Raw genomic sequence first — 13139 nt, 5'->3', positions numbered from 1 at the left:
GATTAATTAGCATCAGGTAGGGTTTACATGAATGATTTATTTTCTCCATCTTTTGGGCAAACTTATGGTTATGGGTCTTTTGATTTTTGCAGTTGATGTAGAGATGAGTTCATCTATTTTGGCGAAAATGGTAAGCTTTACATTTTTGTATATAAGTATATTAGTTGTAATGGGTTTTCTAGCTCGTTAAACAGTCATGCTTTTGAACTCCTTTCGTCTTTGTTGCAGGTATCTCAAACTTGGATTCAAAGGACAAAACTCGCATATGCAAATCATAGTCTAGTCATGTAATTTACTTTGTTGAGGAGAAAGCTGTGCTGAAAATGCTTTTGGAACTAAATGGCAGTGGAACTTGCGCACAAAGGCAAAAATTTCGAACGACGTTTTTGATTCAGTTTAAAAAAAAAAAATTGTGAATATTAGAAAATTTTTTTCGACCCCACAACCTTTAAGTCCTGGCTCCGTCCCTGCCAATAGCTAAATTCTAGATATATATCTTTTGAAATGGATTCAACTAGTTTCGCGTATTACCGGCCATTTATACCACCGAAACAGAGAACACACTATGTTAGCAAACGCCTACATAAAACATTCATTTGTATTACAAAGAAGGAAATTCAAATAGTCAAATATAGAAAAACTAGTCAACAACAAGGTATACGCAGATATACAACAATTATAGACACTACCTTGTGGACGGAGGTCAGGAGATCTGCCAAGAAAAGATCTCGAAATCTTGGCAAATTCCTTAAAGCTAGCATCCCCTTGGCTCTCTCCCGCAAGCCAGTGAGCACTCCAAGACATGCTAGTATAACCAATGTGTCAACCGGATAAACTACCACCTAACAAAGAAAGTGGCTTCAGTCGTTATTATTAAGATATGCAATTACAGTTATGGCTTAACATATTTCCTAAACGCACAAGTTAATATCAAATGGTTCTTTTTAGTGCTTGTTTCTAACTATCCTCCTCTTCCTTGAGTTGTGCATGCTTAAAACATCCAAAGACATAGACAAAGCAACACGTTAATGCGTGCAATGCAAATATCCACTACTAATATTTCCTAACAAAGAGCCGCACTACAGAAATCCAAACACAAATTTTGATTTAAAATCTCAAAGTAAATAGCATGATACGGAGAGTTTGAGATCTTACAGGTATGATTGGAGGCCATGGCCTAGACACATGTTCTAGTAGAGCTAAGAAGACCACTACACAAACTAGCATGAGCGATATCATCAGCACCACAAATAGCCATATTGAAGGTGTTGGCCCCAAGAGCCGAGCATTTCCATGATTTATGTTGATCATTGTTAAGAGAGATCTCATGCATCCCCATGAGACAACAAGCAATAGTTGCATGCACACACATATTATTGAACATTTAAGGCAAATATAGATTGTCAGATAAAACAAAGTTAGAGCAGATTAACATGTGTAATTTACCATGAGTGCATGCCCATTAAAATACACATAAGCTTCATAGAAATCCGATGACACCTTCATAGTTTCCCTGTATAATCATTAAATGAGGATCAAATCATCACGAATCGAATTTAGATCCTAAAGAAAATTAACACAAATTTGGTAGGTAGTAGACAAAGATGAAATTAGGGGTGCACATACCCTACTCATACCCGTCAATCCTACCATATCCGCCAGTTTTTTAACCGTATCCTATCCTATCCACTATTTGGCGGGTAGGGTGGCGGGTAAAGATTTTCTTAACAGCCAGTAAACGGGTAGGGTGGCGGGTATAAGCCATATCCTACTCACCCTACCTAGAAGTGCACATACCCTACTCCTACCCGCCAACCCTACTCTACCCGCCAGTTTTTTAACCGTATCCTACCCTGTCCATTATTTGACGGGTAAGATGGCGGGTAAAGATTTTCTTAACCGCCGGTAAACGGGTAGGGTGACGGGTATAGACCATATCCTACCCACCCTACCCGTTGTGCAGCCTTAGATGAAATCACTATACGGTAGTATAGGTCAAATTCATGACGTGAATACGACCAAACGTGGACAAATTAACGTCAGAATTAAACATATTCATCAAAAACATAATACTTTCTCCGTCCCACTCCTAAGTGACCTATTTGATTTTAGATTTTGTCCCAATGATAAGTGACCTATATCACTAAACAATGAGATATTCCGGAATTATCCTTTTAGTTAATTATAAATAATATATGAAATATGTATAATTTGATAGGCATGTTTATATTCGTTACGTAGGTGTTTTAAAATGCTTTTCAATTGTATGAAATTTGCGAATATCCGTGGAGTATTTTGAGAGATAAACCATTTTTAAATTTCACTAGTTATTATTCATAAGGGTATAATTGTAAAAAATGATTAAAAATACTATTTTCCTTGCTTGCCTTAAAAATTGTGCAAATTTCAAAGAGGTCACTTAGGAGTGGGACGGAGGGAGTAATAATTTGTAGTTAGATTCTAAAAGAAAAATCACAACAATATTAAAATTACGCACAATCATGCATTAGTGAAGGTATAGATTATGAAATAAATAAATCCTAGTAAATTTCATTGAATTGATTATCAATGTACGTAGTTCAACTTACTTCTTTGATGTTAAAATTAAATGATAAACAACTTCAATTCATATTTAGACGTGTAGTTAAATTTACTACTTAGATCTTAAAAGTAAAATGATAAACAAATTCATAGAAATCGTACTAATCATTAGTCTGGTTTGATTCACGATTTAGATCTCAAAAGTGACACCATAAATTCATAATAAAAATGAGTTTTATAAATTTCCATCAACACCTTGAGCAAAATGTACTAATTATGTACCAAATTTGTAGTAATATCGACTGAAAATGAAACTGATACTTAATTAAAAAGTACAGTACTGGTATTAAATTAATGGTGGAAGTGTCTCCTTCAATCTTTCTTTTTCATTCACCTTTTCGGCTGACCTTCTTTCCTTCCCCTGCCACTGATATGAGTCCAAAACCAATGATTACTTCATTTAATGGAAGGATGTGTATTTCAGATTCCTAAAATACCCCCATGGTTAATCCGGTTTTACGCTGTTTTCTCTTACACGTTGCGGAAATATCTCGTTCCTCTAGGCAGTTGTCCGTTTCGGGCCCCTGCTGATATTTTAGGTTTTTTTTCCTTTTATCTAGTTTTTTTTTTCTTTTTTAAAGAATATTTTTTATTATTTGTTTTATTCTAGAAAAAAAAACAAAAAAGAATGTTTTATTTCACAAGATTCCGATTTCCATCAATTTATCAAAACCTCTGAAATTTTCCTAGGGTTTAGTAAATCGTTTTCGAGTTCGAAATCAGGAAGTGATTTAGTTAGTGGTGGCGGGGGTTTAATCCCTGCGAAATCCGTTAGGATGCTGGTCCCACGTTTGATTTGCCATCAAAAAGGTAATTCTCAGAGATCCTAATTTTCATTTGATTTTCTTTCCATCTGATTTTAGCTGTTTTCTATGAGTTGATTCTTACCCATAGATGAACGGGTTATCATTTCTTAGTGAAAATGGAGAATCATATTATCTTGATTTCTAGCTTCTTTTTTTGCTTCTGGATGGGGAGTAATTTGCAATTTCTTGTAGATTTAACTCAAAATTTTGTTTTCACTGTGTTTGGCTTCTTCTTCTAGTCCAGATGTTCGAATTGCTGCACTTGGAGCTTCGATTAATTTTGTGCAGTCTTTGACAATTCTTGTCAAGAGGCGCTTGAATTGTTAATTGAGTTGGCTGGAACAGACCCAAAGTTGTGGATGTTGTGGGATCTATTGTTGAGGAAGGCACTAGGCACCTTGCAATCGAGTTTGTGATTACTCTTGCAGAGGCAGGGGAAAGGGGGCCTGGAGTGATGAGGAAATTGCCACAATTTATTAGTTGGTAGTTTGCAATTTTGGTGAAGATGTTGCTTGATATGAGGATGATCCAGCATGGTATACTGCTGAGAGTGGGGATGAGGAGGCTGGTTAGACTAGTAATTATAGCATTCGGCAAGAGTGTTTCGATCGACTTTGTATTGCGTTGGGAGGGAATACAGTCGCTCCTGGTGCATCGGAAGCTGTCACCCTTGTTTTTAGGTGCACTGGAGTGGCAAAAGAACCATGCAGGATGCAGCGCTTATTGCACTTGCGCAAATTGCAATAGGTTGTTCAAAGGTATGTTCACTCAGTTTTTTCTTTATTGGGGAATAAAGTGTATGCTGGTTGATTCTAGTATAGACTTGTTTCTTGGTATTGTTTTTTTTCTTTGAATACGAAGCTTATCATGTTCTTGTTGGTTGTTGGTCTGTAAGCTTTCTTTAGTTGATGAACCTTTCACTTTTTCTTAAATGTGTACTGTATTTTTTTTTCTTATGTTACTCATCCTAGTTAGAGAATTGGCTTGATTCTGGATATTCTATTGTAAATGCTACTGTAATGTGCTTCCATAAATCCTTGTTTTACCTTCTTGTTAAGGTAATGATAAAGAATTTGGCACCAGTGGTGAACATGGTTTTGGTCTTATTTCAAGATCCTCATCCCCGTGTACGATGGGAAGCTATTAATGCCATTGGACAGTTGTGTACGGATTTGGGTCGTGATTTACAAGTACAGTACCATCACAGGGTGCTACCAGCTCTTGCCTCCGCGATGGAGAATCCTCGTGTTCAGGTGAGTTGATCATTGACTTTTTTCTTCTTCTGATAGTTGCTAATACCATTTTAGTACTTGTCATGATTGTGGCTGCTTGATGTACCTAATTGCTGATGCCTTCCACTAAAACCGTTTCTAGCGTTGGATGTGTGTGACGGATCAATAGAGCGAGAGAAGCAAGCAATGGCTTTTAAATTATTCGATAGATTCAGCCAAATTTAGATTTTAATGTGGCTTGTAAAAGTATATAGATCACCAAATGTTGCATGTTGAACACAATCTCTTACCCTTAAAATCAATAACTTGCAAAATAAGCATGTATTCTTGAAACTAAAGACGAATTGTTATGTTCTAACAATTTTCTTCGTAAAATACTGAAATCAGAACTGGACTGTATCCTAGTTCAGAGTTGACTCAAGTGATCAATCCTGCACCTTTAACAAGTAATCAAGTACAAAAAGATTTTCTTCACCCGATTTTTTATTTCCATCTTTGCTTTCCTTTTTCATAATAAGCCCCTTCTTCACATATGTTGTGTTACCTTTTCTATGAATACAGGCGCATGCTGCTTCAGCTATCCTCAACTTCAGCGAGAATTGCGCTCCAGATATCTTAACACCTTATTTGGATGTGATAGGGAGCAATTTGCTTATCCTCTTACAGGTATCCTTTTTTCAAATTTTCACTTATCATCTTCCCATGAAAACGAGGTGAGCAGTAATGTTGCACGATTTGATCAATCCAGAATGGAAAGCAAATGGTGAAAGAGGGAGCTTTGACAGCTCTACCATCAGTAACTGATTCGTCACAGGTACCCTTTAGATTCTGCTTCAATTTTATTTTGTTATTCCTCTGTGATTCTGTGTCTGACATTGTATGGGCAAATGCAGGAGCTCTTCCAAAAATATTATGATGCTGTCATGCCCTGCCTCAAAGCTATCTTGTTGAATGCAACCGATAACATCAATCACATGCTACGTGCCAAATCTATGGAATGCATTATTTTGGTTGGAATAGCTGTACGCAAGGAGAAACTCAGAGACGATGCTAAGCAGGTGCGCATGAATGTTTAGTTATGATTTAGCTTCTACATGCATGCTGTACCTACAAATTGTGCTGGGGCAGACGCATACTTTTGTAGTGGTTGAGACTCTCGTTTTAGGTTCTTTGTTTTCCTCAGACAGTTTTATCTTTGTTTTATTTCTCATGCAAGGTTATGGAAATTCATAGGACTTTGCAACGATCGGAGTTAGAGACAGATGATCCCACTATAAGTTACATGCTGCAAGTATAAATTATCATTCCAGTTATCTAACTTGAACCGAGTATTTCTTGAATATTTTCATCATTGCTGAAAAGTAATTCCTTAAAAGTATTGTAGGCGTGGGCGAGACTCTCCAAGTGCCTAGGGCGGGATTTTCTTCCGTACATGAGTGTTGTCATGTCTCCATTCCTTCAATCTGCTCAACTTAAGCCAGATGCAACCATTACCTCTGCTGGCTCAGAGGATGATATAGATCAATCAGATGATGAAAGGTTTGTCTTTTTGTTTTTGGAAAGTTTTAGATTTTTTGCTCTGTTATTGACTTATTGTTTATGCTCACAACTTATCATAAACATTCAACATGGAAGTTTGGGAAAGGGAGAGACCTGGGTTCCTTTTTTTCTGTTTAGGAGTGAATGATGGATATTTCCGTGTTGGGCTGAAACTCTTTTGTGTTGTTTGGCAGGTTGTTCCTGCTTCGTTAAGTTACCAACCAGTTAAGGGTGACTTAATAGAGGCTAATGTTGTTCATGATCAGCTTTGTTCAACGGCATGCATTATCTTGTTCGATGTCCACAACATTTTAGCTGAAGCAGTTTTTCTTGATCTTACTTGTCTCTGTTTCTCTGGTGCTTTTGATATCTTAGTGCCTCTCAGTTTAATAGGACCACATCCCCTTTATCACTTATTTGCAGGGATAATCACTGTACTAGAGTAATGTTGCATTAAATGAAAATATTTATAGAAAAATTACTGAATTTGCTAATGTTTGTTTGTAAGGGATACTGTTGGGAGGAAAGTATAAGTTTTAGATAGGAAAGCCCTGGGCAACACTACAAACTGGAGGAAGTTGTCTCTTTGGAAATAAAGAAGAAAAATCCTAAGAAATTGAATCACATTGCTGGAGAACGATTCTTACACGATCATCAGAAATGTATTAAATCACAGAATTTTGAAATTGATAGGAAGTTACTTCCTAAAACACTTGTATTTGATGATGGTAATTGATCTTTACTAGCTTATCTAAGTATTTCAAATAGTTATTCTTTTCCAGTTGTGTTCTTAGTTTTTTTATGAATTTTGAACTTGTAAATGCAGATTTCTCTGTGCTATTGTCTAAGCCAGGCATTGTTCCAGCTTCGTCACCACCAAAGGTATGTGTCATCTGTTGACCTCCATGTTAGTTTTTTTTTTTTTTTTTTTTCTCCTGTCCAGTTTATTAGATGTTTATTTTGAATGTAACCTCCAAACCAAATTGTAGAAAAAAATTAGATTTCCGTCCGTGTAAAAACTTATTCCTGTAACCATTTCAGGCTAAACATGAAATCTGGGGTTAGCATAGTTTTTGACTCTACACGTAGGCCATCTGGCCCATCTCAAATTTTAATTTGAAATTTGAAAAAGGCCAAGTGAACTATGCTTATCTACTTAGGTTCCCATGGCACGGAAACATTCTTATATTGTATAGCATTGAATTGTTGTTCTATGTGAAAGATGAAATCTGGGTTCAACTTCAATATACTTTTCTGCACTAACCTTGGGCCATTTTTAATTATTCTGTTTCAAATTGAGAAAGTCGGGTATGCTTGTTTACTTAGGTTCCCTTAAAACCAAATCTTGTGTTGTTTTAGCTTTTGAATTTGTTGGTTCAGTAAATAGATGAAATCTACTGTCAGGATTATGTTAGTCTTTACGTATCTTCAATCTGACCTGGGTTTCCTATAGCACGACAGCTTACACTGTACATTATTAAATTGTTCCCAGGTTAATTCTTTTAGCTCTTTAAAGCCTTTGGAGTATGATGAGATTCCGAAGTTACCTTATGAAGTTCAATCCCCACCCTGATACCGCACTCCTGAACGGTATGCATTATCTCCTGTTATGATGTTGCTTGGATCGCCATAAATGGTCAAGTGCTGAAACTTGTAAAAGTTTTGTGGGTGTACGTAGTTACTACTACTGATTTTGAAACATGAGTCTCTTTCTGCAGGTTTTGTAGGCTTGTAAGTAGTTACGATACTGGTTTTGGAACTTGGATCTTTTTCTGCAGAGACTATTATGTTGCTTCATGCTTTACAAATTGAAGTAGTAAGTGACTGCTTGGTTGATTTTGTTGGTAGTAGTTGAATATTCAGTTTAGACACTATATCGAAGAAGAAATTCAAGCATTCCTTTCTTCTCCGTTCTGAGCAAGAAACATGTATTGGTTTATTATTAATACAAGTTGTTTCAGTAGATTTAAAATCTTAACTTTTCTTCAGTCTCTTTGCGGAGTGGTTACCATCTTATTGAACCATCTTCCTGAACCATCACATGAAACCTTTCTCAATGGACTTCTGAATCAACCATTTTGCATCTTCATTAAGGCCAATAAGAATTGTTGCTGCATAATATTCATTAACAAAATAGGTGCAGTTGAGTTATTAAACTACAAACTGAGGTCCTAAATAGTAGTTGTTATGTAAAAATCAAAAGAATTTCATTAACTGAACTTAGTTTTAAAGATGTGAGATAGAACATTATATAGAAAAATATCTCACAAGAAGTTGAAGTCAGAAGTCCAAATATTTTGCTTCACAAAAAGTCGACTTTGTCAGTTACACAGACTATTCAGACATAGTAATAAATGTGACTCAGATGCAATAACATGACAATTACCCTCCCTCAAGCACAAGTGGCTTTAGCACCTTGAGCTTGGACCTCAGAAATTCAAATCTTGGAGCTGCTAAACCAAGGATAAACATTAAATTATCAGTTATCACGCTACGCTTCAATGAACTTTACAATTTCGGGTTATGTTTACCGGCATCCGAAAGTTCTATAGACACTAGGATGGCACGCAGGGCGGAGCCATCCCATTGCAAGGGTGTGCATTTGCACTCCTATCCAGCCGGCTACAGTTCCTTCTTTAGGCCGAATAAAAATCCTTTATGTTAAGCCTATTTTTGTTTTTTACACCCCATAACAAAATTCTTGGCTCCTCCCCTGCTGGCATGACAAACTCACCTTACAAACTTCCTAACACACAGGGAAAACTCTAGTTTCGGTTAAAATTCTGGCAAAATAAAAATGAACTTTCTTTAGGTTATGCACGATTTGATTTCAGTGTTTTTGATGCACCTTAAGCTTTTCTTCTCTTCTCCTCCCATCTCAGCTACATATTCGTACTCTTCCGACGTGTGAAAGTGTGTTTTTGGGCATGGTCGAAATGGAACTTTTTTTTTTGTTGGTAGGCTTATTTCAATGGGAAAAATATGGTTTGGTTTTTTTTTTAGGTGGTCCCATGTCTGTTTGGTCCTTTCAGAAATCACCTTTTCCATTTGGTCCATAATTATTAAAATATCTAAAGTACCCTTCCCTCTCTTATTTTTTCCCCTCACCTAATGGTTTCTCTTTCTTGTTTATTTTCTCTACTAATTTCTCTCTCTTTCTAACCTTAATATTTAAAAGTTTAAAAATTAAAAATCTCTCAATATATATGTCAAAAATTAATAAATTTTATATATTCGGAAAGCCCCCGACGATAGCTTTCCAACGAGTACCATTGTCGCTATGTTTCAGAGCTTTTAAATTTTTTTCGGTATAATAGTAGTTAATTCCGAGAATGAACACTATTTTATAACATGGTAGTTCATTCTAGTTCTAGCAGTTCATTTCGTAGAATGAACTCGTATACACTAGCAATTTATTTTGTAGAATAAAATCATAGTACTTGTTCAATTTGAAGAATGAAGTCGCAATGGTAGTTCATTATTATAGTTCATATTGAAGAATGAACTCGTGATAAATGTTCTTAATTTCGAATGAACTCATAATAGTTGTTCATATTGTAGGATTGATAATTCATGTTGTAAAACGAACTTGTAATAGTAATTAAAAATGGTAGTTCATATTGTAGAATGAACTCGTAATAGTTGTTCATTATGGTAGTTCATTTTATAAAATGAACTCGTAAACGGTAGTTCATATTGTAGAATGAACCCGTGATAGGTGTTCATATTGTATAATGAACTCGTAATAATAGTTCATTATACCACTTCATTTTGTAGAATGAAGTCGTATGGTAGTTCATTTTGTAGAATGAACTCGTATGTTATTTAATCCGAAGAGTTCACTTTTTGGAATGAACTAACTAGCATGATAGTTCATTAAAGTAGTTGATTTTGTAGAATGAACTCGTATACTAGTTCATTAAAGTAGTTCATTTTGTAGAATGAACTCGTATAATAGTTTATTTTATAGCTAAAAAATAAGGCAAAAATTAAAAGCTCTGAAACATAGCGACAATGGTACTCGTTGGAAAGCTATCGTCGAGGGCTTTCCGAATATATGAAATTTATCATTTTTGGACATATGGTTCAAAAGATATTTAAATTTTAAGTTTTTATTTATTTATTTTTATTAAGAGAGAAAAAACAAAGGTGTGACATCATCTTAGGACCAAACCATTATTTTCTAGGACCAAATAATAATATAAGGATATTTATGCCACTACAAGATGACATTTACATCATCCATGACATCACCCTAAGACCAAACTATAATTTTTAGGACCAAACTATAATATATTTTTCTAAAAAGGACCAAACAGAAACTCATCCTAATATATTATTTCTGGGACCATATGGTATTTCATACTATTTCAATTCGGTCAATAGTTTATGTTAATATAACTTTTGCGATAAAATATTTGATGTCCGTCACAAAAATAGTACTCACTCCGTTACTTTTTAATAGGCTGGTTTCTATAAATAAATGTTTCAAAAATATAAGCTGGTTTCCTAATTGGGAAAGTTAGATGTTACTTTGGTTTAGGTGACCACTTTTCTCTTAACTTCTTTTTATGACAAGTGTCATGTGGACCATTCCACTATACTTCTTTTGCTGACAAGTGTTATGGGGACCCTTTCACTTCACTTCTTTTATTGACAAGTGTCATGAGGACCACTTTCAATGATTGGTTCTCTTAATTTCCTTAATTTTCTCTAAAAATCAAACCAGCTTATTAAAAAGTAACGGAGGGAGTAATTTAGTAGAATGTTGGTGTATTGAAATCTAGGAGCAGAATTTTTGTACCGTTGAACACCGCAAATATGGTACATTTTGAATCATCCACTCGGATGTTTGCAGGCACCTCTTTCATTTAGTGTTTTTGAAAGAGGAGCTAGGTGGTTTGTTACCTTTGTTGTTTTGATGATACTTGGCGGAGAATGAAGGTGTTTACCTTTTGAAGTCATCAAGTTGAAGAAGTGCAAGATCGTGGTGGAAAAACAGGTTGGTCATGTGGATACATTACGTTTTTTGAGGCGAAAACTTGGTTGCAAGGAACAAGGTATCATTGTGGCACTTCACAATTATAAGGTACAATACTACATGTGAAGAATATAGTTAAGCGAAGAAATCACAAATTATTTGAAGAATGTTGTATGTGAATTGAATTGAATTGCTTTTTGTCATAAGAAAAAGCATTGGAAAATAGGAAAGAAGTTTCAAGTTCAAACGTGGATGTTGGAACATGAAGATCTGATGTTGATGAAGAATATGTGGAAGTTCTCGAGTGTTTCAATGTTTATGTATCATGTACATCCTCTAGGAAATGGTTTCTGACTTTTAGGAGTTGGAGTTTGAAGTTGAAGATATTAAGCATTCGTTTGAAGTACTTAGGTGCAAATCGAGAAGTTTGAAGTTGTTCGGTGTATACCGAAGTTTGAATAAGAATCTAAAATCCTTTTAACTCCGTGGGATTTAAAGTTGTTTAAACGGTGGAGTATTGAAGAAGTTTTCCAATGCGGTTGCAGTGATGAAAGGATTGAAGAATGAAAATCTGTATTATTGAATATGGAAATAGAAGCGTTAGATAGTGCGCAATCTAATACATTTGAAGACTAAATCATGCAATTAAGGCATGAATTTGAAGAACGCAGAATCATGCAGTTTAGGATTTTGCGAACATTGTGTGAAGGTGGAGAAAGAATCAAGCTTGGAGTTGAAGTAGAAAATTCTAGTTTTTTGAAGATATGAAAATATCATGAATATCACCACATATGAAATATTGTAATGTGTTCACACAGATGTTTGGGAACTTACAAAGACTGCATCTTTGTAAGGTATGAATTATTTCATCTTTTGAAGAGAACTTCGTCGGTATGGGGGGTACACCGTACAATTGGATGTGATGAAATATTGAACTCCGCATGTAAAAACGAAGTGTTGGAATTTGAAGAAGTAGGATGGAGGAAGAGCTCAAATTTGACAAGTGAAGTGGTGAGTTCAAGTCAAAGACTATATCCTACAATTTGAAGCAAATGTGCAAAGAATTGAATCTTGCAAGTTTGAACAATATGTGCATGTGAGAATATATGAAGTTGAAGACGCGTCAGGAATTCATAGATAGCTGGAATTGTTGAAAAATCAGCAAAGTTACGAAAGAATTGGTTATGTTTAAGATTGGCCATCTTGAACTAAATCAATGACTTACGTTTGCAACATCTTTAGGTGCATTAGTATATTGGTGTCTTTAGACACAGTTGCAGCCCTGTAATGGGATTGAATTTGTGAAGCACATGTTGAAGAACATTGCATCCTTAAAAGGAACTTGAAACACCATTTGGTGTGTTGGTGTCGGTTGACACATTTGAATCTTAGACAAGGATTTTGGAAATTGTACCAGTGCAACGTCTTCGTATGAATGAAAAATTGAAGCCCATTTGTGGGAGTGCAGCATCTTGAAGATGATTGAAGTATGAAGGAATCATTAGATGATTGGAGAATTGAAGCCGTATGAGGGATTGAAACATCTTCGGATGGGTGGAACCTACGGGTGAGTGAAGTATTGAAGTCCTTTTATGGAAGTGAAACATCTTCGGATGGTTAGAACCTATGGGTGAGTGAAGTATTGAAGTCCTTTAGTGGAATTTAAGCATCTACGGATGATTGGAACCTCCGGGTGATTGAAGGCAGTAGAATATGAATACGTGGAAGGTGAATGTCGAGATCTCATGCCAAGGTGGAGAAATCAGAGAATAGTGAAGTTGAATGGAAATCTTTCCAAGGTGGAGAATTGTTGGATATTGGCTTGATTTTTAGAAAACATCAGTGTGATTTCCTAAATCAGTTTTTACTGATTTTTGGAATGTGTTTAGACTTCTATATAAACAAGGGTTTTCTATCTTAGATAGTTTGGATTTCCTAAATTAGAGTAAAGCTTGGTTTCCTATTTGAAGTATTGTAAGC

At 35.5% G+C, this 13139-nt stretch overlaps 1 pseudogene; it reads left to right on the top strand.

Moving 5' to 3' along the window:
• The first annotated feature begins 70 nt into the window (after nt 1–70).
• LOC113299049 lies at nt 71–8152 on the top strand (annotated as a pseudogene).
• Nucleotides 8153–13139: the final 4987 nt, after the last annotated feature.

The sequence above is a fragment of the Papaver somniferum genome, chromosome 1, assembly GCF_003573695.1.
Source record: "Papaver somniferum cultivar HN1 chromosome 1, ASM357369v1, whole genome shotgun sequence".
Lineage (NCBI taxonomy): Eukaryota > Viridiplantae > Streptophyta > Magnoliopsida > Ranunculales > Papaveraceae > Papaver > Papaver somniferum.
This window is presented reverse-complemented; position numbering and strand designations above follow the sequence as displayed.